Genomic DNA, 11951 nt, shown 5'->3' on the forward strand with positions numbered 1-11951 from the left:
GCACATTGTTTCTCTGAAAAAATAGCTGCCACATCAGGAGGCTACCACCTGAGGCTTTCCAAGTATTACTTCCAAGAGAGATTGCTCTGCAGCTGGGACTAATTCCAGCAGTTTAACTTGCATGGACAAACCCAGTCTCTCCAAGAGAACCATGTCCTCTAGTTGTAAGTCAGGGGTGTCCTGCTGTGTTGAAACACTGTTCCCCCTCTAAACCTCCCAACAGCAGAGCTGTAACGGGTATGGAGACAAGTGGATCCCCTTGAATATCTTCTCTCCATGGTGGGCCCGGGGTAAAGCCATGTAACGAGGTCCCTTGGTGGGTCACTGCAGGCTGACCTGCTCTGCTGGGTGCGGGAAGTCACAGAGGTGAAGAATGACCATGGTGCCCCACCATCCACCACAAGGTGCAAAGCAGAGCCAGTACCAATGGTGGGAAAAGGCTGTTCCGTGGGGGAGCTGCCAGCTGCACTGATCCCTGTGTGGAAACCCAAACACTAGTCCTTATGTACAGGCCCTCTTTGAACAGTCAGAATAAGTTCCTGAGGAACTATTGGCTTCCTATAGGCTGACCCCATCCCGTGTATGGACAAGGTTCACTGAAATATATTCCCAAATTGCAATAAAGATTGAATTATTTTGCTTTTCCACATGTCCCTGCTCAACAGTACTCACTCTTCTTTCCTGCCTCCTCTCAACCTCTCAACTTGGCTTTTGTTTAAAAGCTTTTTTTTTTTTTTTTTTACTCGGGGGATTTAGAAAGTTTATAACACATTAAATCTCTCTGTAATCTCATAAATATAAATGACAATATTATGAAGAATAAAAAACGGTGCAGAGAAATCAGAATAATTAAATCTGGGACTTCTAATACTTAATGAGTCCCTTTGTCTCAGGCTGTGATTAGGAAGCCATCACTTGCTGCATTTTCTCTGATGGAGAACTGCAGATGAGAAAACTGATATGCCCTCAATGCTAGATTTGTGCAGCACCAAACACCAGATGAACTGCATATACTGAAGGCTTGGGTAAGGTTTGACTAGGGCATGCTGGAAGAGTAGCAGATGAGCTTCCAGTTTCACAGCTATGGGGAACATCTGGCAACAGATAAGCAACAGCAGGATCTGGCAAATTATTTCATCTACTGATTTAATCAGCATTTGGAAAGCCTCTGTGCACCAATATTTCTCCCCTGTGTCTTGTCTCTTTTTAATATAGAAAATCTTCAGTGTAGCACAGACTTGAAACAGCTCACTCTGGGAGGAATAGTCTGTCCTCATAGGTGTTTGGGATCAGCTAGACAAAGCCACAGCTGATCTGATCAGATATTGGAGATTGCCCTGCTCTGCGAGTCAGCGTGGACTGAAGACTTCCAGAGGTCCCTTTCCACCTGCACTTATACAAATACTTTATTTCCTTCTCCTCACAGACTTCTAAAGGAGAAGCTAAACCAGGCTGATGTCTTGGCTGTAGCATCTCACCTTTGTGGTGATCTTGATCCTGTAAGGTGCTGTGTGCTTCCTCTGGTCTGAATCAGGTTTCTGTAGCATTCGAGAGGCATCCATAGCTTGACTCTGCCCTCTCTGCCCTCTGTTTCTTGTTCTAATACAGAGAAGTTGTCAGATTTTCTTTTTGGGTTTGTCCTTCTGACTCTGGAAACTTGCATAGAAATGGAACAAAAAGCCAGGCATGCTTCTGCTCTCTGCATAAGGCAGGATCAGAGTTTTCCATGGAAAACAGGGAGAAATGTTTCTGAAGCAGAAAACAGACACGATAGTTCCTCCACTCATTGTTCTCTTGACATGTCACAATTTTCTACCAGCATCTATTTAGAGGAACAAGGCTCCAGGTACAACCACTAGCCATCTGAGGTGGAGGTAGGATCTCAGCCTGGCTCCAGCTGCAAATAGCAAAGGACCTGTCCCTGTCCTTACCCCTGACCAAACTGAAGATGGAGTCACCTACTGCACTCAGTCAACCAGGTGAGAGCCTTTGCCCAGACACTGGTCAGTCCTCAGCAGTCTTAACCTGCACCTCTCACATTCCCCAAAAGCAGGACAGCTGCTGAGCCTTCTGGGACTTCTTGGGGTACATCATGAGATGATGTACCACTGGCATGAAGGTACGTGGCCAGGGATAGGCCCTTCTCAGAATGTCCTTAGGCAGCAGTGGGCAGTGCAACAACTCCAGCAGAGGTCAGTGCAACAATATCAACAGTGGTCAGTCCAAGAACGTCAGCAGTGGTCAGCCCAACAGTGCCAGCAGTGGTCAGTCCGAACACACATGTGGAGGTTCTTCACAGGCTCCAGGCAAGCAATGTTCTCTGAATTTCAGCAAGAGAGTGCATTTCTCTCTCTCCCATGTCCAGATGCTTTCAGCAGCCCTAGCCAGGGAGGTGATGCACAGCCTGACTTGTAGATCTGGGGCTTTGGTTTTACACCCCTTGAGGGTGGAGGAAATTCAGCACATTTGCATGGAGTGACCAAAGCCAAGACCTGAGCGCAAGTTGGTGTTTTGGGATGTGCTTTCAGTAGCAGTATCCCAACGACATAATTTAGGTAGTTCAGATTTGTGTGTTTTGTCTGAGCTGCTATTTCTCAGCTTCCTTTAAAAAAAAAAAAAAAAAAGAAAAGAAAAGAAGGCAGCAGGAGAACAATTCAAATGAGGGGCTTTTAACTTTGTTATAGGTGCATAGGCGGTTCAATGAATCTCTGGTTCTGTATAAGCAGTATCTCTATAACACAGGTTAACTGGACCTCTCTAGACATATCGCCAGAGAAATTGACCTTCCTCTGTTGATTTTATGTACTTCTGGCAGCCAGATTCACCCATACTTTTCCAGCAAGGGTAGAGAAAATAGATACAGGGTTAAGTATTAAGGGTAGAAGATCTAGACTGCACAAATACTTATGAAATGAAACCTTGACAATGAGCTGCATCTCATAAACAGAAGTATTTACTTCATGGGACAATTGCTTTATAGAATAAATTAGTAGAATACTTTTCCATCCAATTACACCCCAAAACACGGTGGGATGCTTTGGGTAATCATGATCAAATACCACCAAGCTGTCTTATAACATTAAAGAAAATATTTGATTGCCAGAAATCCATTACTGAGTAGACATCTGTGCACTGAACTCAAACCATGAGATTCTTCTTCTTTTTTTTTTTTTTTTTTTCAGACTGGTTCTCTGTAATATGCCTACTCATACTACTGTACAAACACAAGATTTGCATTAATTTATGAAGTCCTGCAGCTTTTGATACTGTACATTAATTAAAAATGATTTGTTCACAAGAGAAGAAGAAAGTTTCACAGGAATTTACAAAGAAATTTCTGCAGTTTCTGGAAGAGATGTAGGGGCTCTGGTTTGGGGTAGGCTGGGACATCGTGGGGAGGCACTGGGAGCCCATGGCACCACTGCCTGTCATGAGCAGGTGAACACTGATACAACTTGCATGGGGGTCACTCAAAACTCCCTCTCTGATAAGCAGTGCTACATTTAGTAGGCTGATACTGTGCTCAAATAGCATGCAAAGCTACTTAAGCAGTCTATCTTCGACCACAAAAAATATGTGTCTGTTGCTCACTGACATGCCAGATATGTGATGCTCCCTTGCTTCTGGGAGAGGTCCCAATTTATTCTCTGTTTCCCTTGGAAATGACAGGTTTCCCTACAGTTTCTTAAAGGATTATGGTAAAAAATAATCTGTCCTTTGTGATGGTTATGAATAGTCAAATGTAATATCAAGGACTCAGAACCAACATTGTTAATCTAAACTATCTCTAACTGAAAGCATCTGAACAGAGGCTCAGATGAGTTTCTGGAGAAAGAAATAGTTTCTCTACAGAGAAACACTGGACGCAACTGCATAATCAAAAGGGATTCATTTCTTGGTTCATTCAACTCCTAGGTTTTAGTTTTAAAACATGTCTGTCTTGGCTTAAAGCACTCTTCCAATCTCTATTTCCAGTTCCTAGGATTTCCTGAAATAGGGAATCCCACTTTTTCCTTTTACAATCTCCCAGTCTCTTCTTTTTTACCTCTCCCCAAGAAACTTAGCACTGCTCTCTTCATACTTGACAACTAGATATGGAGCTGTATCAGCCAGAAGGAAGTTTCCTTCACACTTTCTGCTTCTTACGGTATCTGGGCTCTTACCTTTACACTTACTCACCCTTCCTACATTAGCACAAAGAAAGCTGTTTGGGAGATCTGATGTCTTGTTTTCCAGAAACTGCCCTGAATCACCTTTACGAGAGCTGTCCCACGCTGCGAGCACAAGTCTTGCAGTCTGGCCAGATATTTGCCTTCTAAGTCAATAACCAAATCTGTTACAAAGGTAAGAACATGTAATTAATGGAAAGGAAATCCTTTTATCCTTTTATTTTGATCCAAATTCACTTTTTTTTTTTTTTTTTTTTTTTTTTCTAGACCAAGAATGAATCGTGGAGAACCACCAAAACTCAGGTGAGAAATGAAATGACAAATGTTAAGGTCAGGAAGCTTGCCCACTGCCATTGCTACCCTGAAAGCAGATGGAGTGCATCTTCATACGCCACAGCCTGAGACACTAGTCGACAGGCCAGCCCGTGTGAGGAAGTCCATTGCTGCCTGAATTTTAACATGACAGGGGGACTCTTAAGCCTCTTGTTTATGCTTTAGTACTTGCGGTCTATGGGAGGACCACAGCACACTCTTCTCTGTCTCCCCTTATTTGTTGATCGTCTGTAGGAAGAAGAGAACGTGCAGAGGCCCTCACCCGTACATTGGGTCTGTTCTCACTCTGTGCAGCTCCATCATTGAGCAAAGTACCAACCTTGAGGCTTCTGTAAGGACTTGACACAAACTACAGAATACTACAATGAAGCATTCACAACAAAACCACATCTTTTTCCTCAGCCAAGCATCAAAACACTTACAGAAGGGCATGGTCCCTCTCTGTGCACCTCAAGGGGAGATCCACAAATCCTCACGTGGTTTCATCGCATCCAGCACCCTTCTCTGTGCCTCCCAGCTAAACGTGCACAGAGGCAGCTGTTGCCAAAGTGCTGTGGTGACACAATTCAGTTCTGTTTCTGAAGTCATCACCGCAGGCGCCTCCCAGTGACGGCACAACACTCTCTGTTGCTAATGCGTCTGTCTCAGAAACAGCTAGGGAAGTACCACTATGCCCAAACTGACTTGAATTAGAGTAGTTCCCAAATTATTCCCTGCTCCCCTACATCTGTGGAAGGTGTGTGATCAATCTTTTCCTTGAGAAAGGACTACAGAGCAAAAGAGCTTGATTCTGAGATGTTGCCCGTCCTTGTAGAGCAGTTCACCTTTGATTTCCATGTCAGAAAAAAGAAGGTGAAATCAACAATTCCCTTCCTCTGAGCTGGGAATAGGAAAGAAGCCCAATTCTCCAGGAAGCCTTCAAAAGGAAACTCTGCATTTCTTTGTTAAACACCTCGTTTAATTTCTTGAAAGAAATCTTTCCCAGGACTTTGCAACTGCGGTGGTTCGAAGCGGGTGGGCAGCCGAGTTCCACCACGGCCGCTCTCTCACTCCCCCTCCTCAAAGGGAAAGGGGGAGAAAATACGATGCAAAGGGCTCCAGGGCTGAGATAAGGACAGGGCGATGGCTCAACAAGTATCGTGACGGGCAAAGCAGACTCAGCAGAGTGACCCTCAGGGTCCCTCCCTGCCCCTGCTCCCCGTGGGGTCCCTCCCATGGGATGCCGCCCTTCCCCAGCTGATCCCACACGGGCTGCCCACAGGCAGCAGCTCCTCAAGCACTGCTCCCACACGGCTCCGTCCCACGGGCTCCATCCATCCATCCATCCATCCCCCAGGAGCAAACTGCTCCAGCACGGGTCCCCCACGGCTGGGCGGCAGCTCCCCCCAGCCCCCCTGCTCCTGCGGGGGCTCCTCTCCATGGCTGCAGCTGCGGCCCGGGGCCTGCTCCTGCGGGGGCTCTCCACAGGCCGCAGCCTCCTCCAGGCCACAGCCACCTGCTCCACCGGGGGCTCCTCCACCCACAGGGGGGCAGCAGCGTGGAGATCTGCTCCATGTGGGACCCATGGGTGCAGGGGGACAGCCTGCTCCACCAGGGGCCTCTCCCTGCACAGCCCGCAGGGGAACTGCTGCTGTGAGCCTGGAGCACCTCCTGCCTCCTGCTGCACTCACCTTGGGGGCTGCAGGGCTGCTTCTCACTCCTTGCTCTTCCAGCTTCTGTTGTGCAGCAGTATTTCCCCCTGCTTACATCTGCTCTCCCAGAGGTGCAAACAACATCGCTTATTGGCTCAGCTCTGGCAAGCGCCGGGGCCCTTTTGGAGCTATCTGGAGCTGGCTGTTGTCTGGACTGTTCTCACAGACGCCATCCCTGCAGGCCCCTGCTACCAAACCCTTGCCACGTAAATCCGATCGAAGTGTATGCAGCAATTACAAAGCCGCTGTGCTTTGGGCTGTCACGATCCTTCTGCAAGTGCAGGGGAGGTGCAGGGTTGCTTTGCATTTCCAAAAGGAGGAAGAAAGCCTCCAACCCCACTGGACCTCAGCCACTTGCAGGATCCAAGCAACGCTCCCCACTTTCAGTTATCTCCCTCCCATGCACACAGTGGGAGCAAGGTTGAACAAGCACATTTTTGAAAATGTTTATCTTAATGAAGAATAAAAGAAGTCTACAACACCCAATCCCTCTGTGCACCCAAGGCAAAAATCGTGGACTATTCTGCCTCAACACTATTTTCAGACCCAATTTGTCAAGTCATCTAGCAGAGGATTTCTCTCTTGTTCACTCACTAGCTTAGTAGAGCACCAGTTTACATAGGTGCTGGAGCAGATTCCTCAACCATCTGAAGGGACTTGATCCCAGAAAAGTTCAAAACTGCAGATGACTCATGATTTTGTGGTGAAGCATCTATTAAATGAGAGCTGTTCCGCTTAGGGCACAGTGAGACAGTGTGAGAAGAACCCTGTATCTCACTGATTGAGGCTTTATAACTCTACAGAATTGTCAGTCAACAATAAATGGAAAGTGCAGGAGATATGTTCTTTCTTCCTCCTTTCCCTGCCATACATTAGCAGAGAGATTGTGGTGGGATATAGGTTCAGAGCCTCACAGAAGAAGGATTTGAACCCAGGCTCTCCACAGTCTGCACCACTGCCTTCCTGATGGCTTTTGACTATTTTATTTTATTTTATTTTATTTTATTTTATTTTATTTTATTTTATTTTATTTTATTTTATTTTATTTTATTTTATTTTATTTTATTTTATTTTATTTTATTTTATTTTATTAGTATTATTCTTCTTCTTTTTCTGGGTGGTGTCTAAGTCTTGGGGGGAAGAACAAACTGTGGGAGGAGGGAATGCTACTACTGTCTGTGACAGTGGTGATTTCTGGACAGTGTTAGCAACAGAGCTTCTGCAGAGAAGAGAAAATGCCAGGCAGTCTCTGTTGGTATTCCATGTACTGAGTACTGAGTGCAGTTTTGGGCTCCACAGTATAAGAAAAAGACATAAACCTGTTAGAGAGTGTCGAAAGAAGGGCAACAAACAAGAGGGTCTCTTTTAACAGGGGGATTGAGGTTTGTGGCAAGGTTTTGGTAGCAATTTAGGGGCTGCACTGTGCTGGACACAGCAACAGACGCACCATAAGCCAAAGTCAGACAATAAGCCAAGGTGTGTTTATGTGTGGTTTACTGTGGTTTAACGTGGTTTACGTATAGAAGAAAGTTTTCGCCTATTGGTGAGTATACTGCAGATTTGCTGCATTGTTCTAAATTAAATAGCAAGATAAGTGATGGCATCGTAGGCTGGGAAAATATTTCTAGAGTATCAGCGCATTTTGAGCATCATTTTAACTGTTTATGCAAACATGAAGATTATTAAAATCAGTGTTTATTTATGTCTGTATGTAAACAGGTGATCATGTTGTATAGCATGCAGTAAATGGTTTGTGAATGCTGCTTGAAGAATGAAAAGAGTAAGTCAGCTCCACAAGGAATAAATGAATTTTGTTTATTTGTGCAATGCAGAGATTAGAATTAGACCAACAGCATGGAACCAAAGTCTTGCTGTGTGCCTTTTATCTGTAGGACAGTTCATGGAGGCTTCAGCAGCCCTATCTGTTTTCTAGCAGTCTGAAATGTCCTCTGTGGTGCTGCACCCAGTTGAAAGCCTGCACTGATTGTGCTGAACTTTCCTAACAGGAGGCACGGGTCCTTCGTCGGACGCTGGCTGGGGATGTATGCTGCGATGCGGGCAGATGATGCTGGCCCAAGCACTGATCTGCAGACACTTAGGGAGAGGTGAGTGCTGGTCCTGAGGGAACTTCGGTATTGTCTGCAGACGCTTCTTCGTAAGTACTCCATTAAAAGCACAAACCCTGAATTTATTAGTGAGACTTTCTTTGATGCCCTGGTAACAGTTCCTAATGAATCAATTCATATTCAGCTGGGTGAAATCATCCCAGCCTGAAGCAGAGAAATAGGCATAGAAGGAGAACAAATGGGGAATCCTGTCGCCATTCTTTTATAAACCTTTTAGTGTAACACCCAAGTTGAGGCCAAGGGAAAACCTGCCACCGTGGGACAGTGCTCTTACCCTTCTCTTCACTACTCACTTGTCAGCAGCACGAGGTCCAAACCCCCCTGGTGCAAGCTCTTAAGCATGCATGTCACATCCCAGGATGCTGCCAGTGGAGTGTTTGGACTTTCTGTATGGATCTTATGTTGTTATTTAATGGGTGCTTAGAAATCCAACAAGGTCTAAACACAGCCTGTACTTTTAAATAATCTTGGAAGCTCAGAGATACTGGAATGGCTATCAACACGCAGCATGATCCGTCAGAATATGTTTGCAGTTGATGTTTTTGTTTTGTTTTATTTTCCCTGTTTTGACAATCTAGCCTATGATGATAAAGGGCAGCTTGATGATAAATAACAAGCTTGGAATTCTAGGAGCTCTACACAAAATGTAAATATTCGAGATGAATTGAAATGTCTTTTAACATCTCATTATAAAGCTTTCTGCTGTCTAGACATTTGATCAGTGTAATGAAAACGTCACCATTTTTTATTCTATATCAATTTTTCCTTTCAGACTGGCAATGGGAAAAACACAAAAAACAACCAGAAGAATATCACAGAATCCTACGATGCTTTCTCGACAGGAAGGCTTGCTGTTATTCAATCCACCAGATGGGTAAGAACAAACATAAACTTTCAGGTTTTTTCCACTGAAATTTCTACTGTGTTGAATCACTAATTTGCAGTATGTTAATTCATAATTTTAAAAAGTGGATGTGAAGACAAGGTGTATGCTTATACAAAAATAAAAAGGTATGCAGATGGGCGCAAAGACTAGTAGTACAGAAACATTCCCTGAGACCTAAATAAAGCCATGTACTAGAATGTAGCTCTTGATAAACTCTGTAAGCCTTGGGTACCAGAGTCAGTAATGTTAGAATAGACAGTCTTGTAGCTTATTGCTGTAATTTGTAATAAAGGGCACTAACATTTGTTAACTTGTAATTCTCATTGTAGTTTAGAAGCCTTTTGTTTATTAAAGAAACTGGCACTCCCTAAGTTTTGAAAAGAGCATAGATTGAGAAAATAATTGTTATTGCTAAATACAGATTGCAGTTACTCTAGAATGTTTGACAGTCACAGTATTTACTGTATATTGTTCCCACATTCTTTATGGTCTCATTTTTCTTTGATTTTGTGTACGTGTGTCTTTTTTTCACTATGAAAACAGCACAGGTGGGTGTTGGAGAGGGGAAGTCAATTGGAGAATGGTTTGGACCAAATACAGTTGCTCAAGTACTAAAGTAAGTGAGATCATACCAGTCTCATTCAGAACGTACTCCCCTGGGGCAGCCAAGAGAAGGCCCAGGCAGAGTTTTGAAGGCTGCATCTCCCCCTGTCCCACAGTCAGGAATGTACTTGCCATCTATTTACAAGTGCAGCATGGAATGTCATGCCACAGCTCGGTGTGCAGGTACTGAGTTGGGAATGGGTGACCTCTAAATTTTAATAAAGGAAGAGCCTGAGGAGAAGAAACTGCAGGAAAGTCTCCTGCTATGCCGTCTGCATGCCCTCACCAGTCACACCACAGATGTATATTCCTTTCTGCACAGTGGCACAGCTCTGGCAGGTCGAGAGTGCCACCGTGTAGGTCGGAGTGGTGGTGTGAAACATCAGAGAGAAGCCATCTCGGCTGAGGAGGGAACTGAGCTGCAATTCCTCCCTTTCTGAGCAGCAGTTCTGCCAGCAAGGCTACTGGATAAAGATGGGCAGCTCCTCATAGTCTGGGAGCCACACTGAAAGGAACTGAGGCTGCTCAGTTCTCCAGGGGTACGTGGAGGTGTCTTACCTCAGGCAGGGGCTAGGCTACAGGTCCTGCGAGCTCAGCAGCAAGTCTTTGACACCCTGGAACAGGCACATGATCTGAAGAGGGAGGGGAGCTGAAGCATGCCCTGGACTCCAGATCTTTCATGGCCAAGTTTTTCATGGTGAAACGCTCACCCCCATTTCTTTCTGGCTTATTTGAAACAGCTAATTCTGCCAGTGCAGCTTAAGAGTGTAGCTCCCTTCCCCAAAGGTTTGGATTTTGCAGAAGTGGACATAAAACTGTGTGCTGCTGTCTCCCACTGAAGTTTTGGTGCCCCAAACCCTTAGCTGATTTAGCTTTTAACGCCCCATTTCTGCTGTGCACGCAGGCTCAGGCAGAAGTAATTCCACTGAATTCAGTGGAATTTCTTAAGCAAAAAGTAATCTGCAAAACTGGCATAGGAATTTTTTTCTTTTCCAGATGAGAAAAGACACAATTGGGCAAGAACCCATTGCAGAGACTGTCGAGTGCAATAAAAAGTAATAAACTTGATGTAGTTGAACTGTTACTGTCACTGCACTTAGCAGTAAGACAAAACAGTTTGCACATGGTGCAGCGCATATGTTTTTCCTGGTACCACTCAGTACCTATTTTTCTAAAGATATTAAACATTTAATGTTTAAAGTTTTCTTTTTCTTACATGGAGACTTTAAAAAATGCAGAAAGGATGTTTTTTCTTAAGAAAAAAAAATAAATAAATGGTTCTGAGTGTAAAGCTACCCTTTTGATCCAACTAGTTTATATTAATTAGTACCTTAATGTTTTCTAGGAAGCTTGCTTTATTTGATGAATGGAATTCATTAGCAGTTTATGTATCTATGGGCAATACGGTGGTCATTGACGACATCAGGAAGTGACACCTCATCAGTTTTCTGGTAACAGTTTCTGATTTGACTCCATTTGCCAGCATGTATCTAAACATGAACAAATACTTGGGGGGGCATGGGTTTGTCTTGCAAGGGTAAGAAGAGGGAAGAAGGACATACAAACTCAGTTGTGGTTTTTTGATCCCTGATGCCAACTTTGTGCTCACATCACTGGATGTGAAGAGCTCCTTGAAGAATTTCTACTGTCATCATTGCTGCCATTTCATTTCTCTGGCGTTTTATAGGCAAAGCTTGACACTATTAATAACATTAATAGGACATGTCACTGCAGTCTTAAATTGTCATCCCCCAATCATTGATCTAACGTCTCACTTGGACGTGCCAGCACATACTGTCTGCTAGAATTACTTCTACTAAATAGCTGTAATTGCCATGCCCGGCTCGTTTTGTCTTGGGTGCCCTATAAAGATCCCTGGCAAACTAGCTTAATTCACTACTGAGAGGAAGATCTTCTTTGTGTTCCTCTGTGCGTTGACTGATTTCTAATTTTATTCCCGCAGAAAAAATGTGCTGGTCCCCTCCTCAGAGCAGCAGCGCGTCCCACAGCAGTGCACATTTGCACAGAAGTGCTCTTGGCCGAAGCAAGAAGGCAGGAGGACTCTGCACAGGCTGGAAAGCCCTCTTGCTTATTATACCTCTACGACTAGGGATAAATCACATAAATCCCGTATATATTGATG

The 11951-nt window shown here is 44.5% G+C and overlaps 1 long non-coding RNA gene across 1 annotated transcript; it reads left to right on the forward strand.

Annotated features, from left to right (window-relative positions):
• Positions 1-9094: 9094 nt before the first annotated feature.
• Positions 9095-11233, forward strand: LOC139999155 (uncharacterized). Its single transcript, XR_011804291.1, has 3 exons — positions 9095-9193; positions 9749-9821; positions 11154-11233. It is a non-coding gene; the product is annotated as an uncharacterized lncRNA (long non-coding RNA).
• Positions 11234-11951: the final 718 nt, after the last annotated feature.

The sequence above is a fragment of the Anas platyrhynchos genome, chromosome 20 (assembly GCF_047663525.1).
Source record: "Anas platyrhynchos isolate ZD024472 breed Pekin duck chromosome 20, IASCAAS_PekinDuck_T2T, whole genome shotgun sequence".
NCBI lineage: Eukaryota > Metazoa > Chordata > Aves > Anseriformes > Anatidae > Anas > Anas platyrhynchos.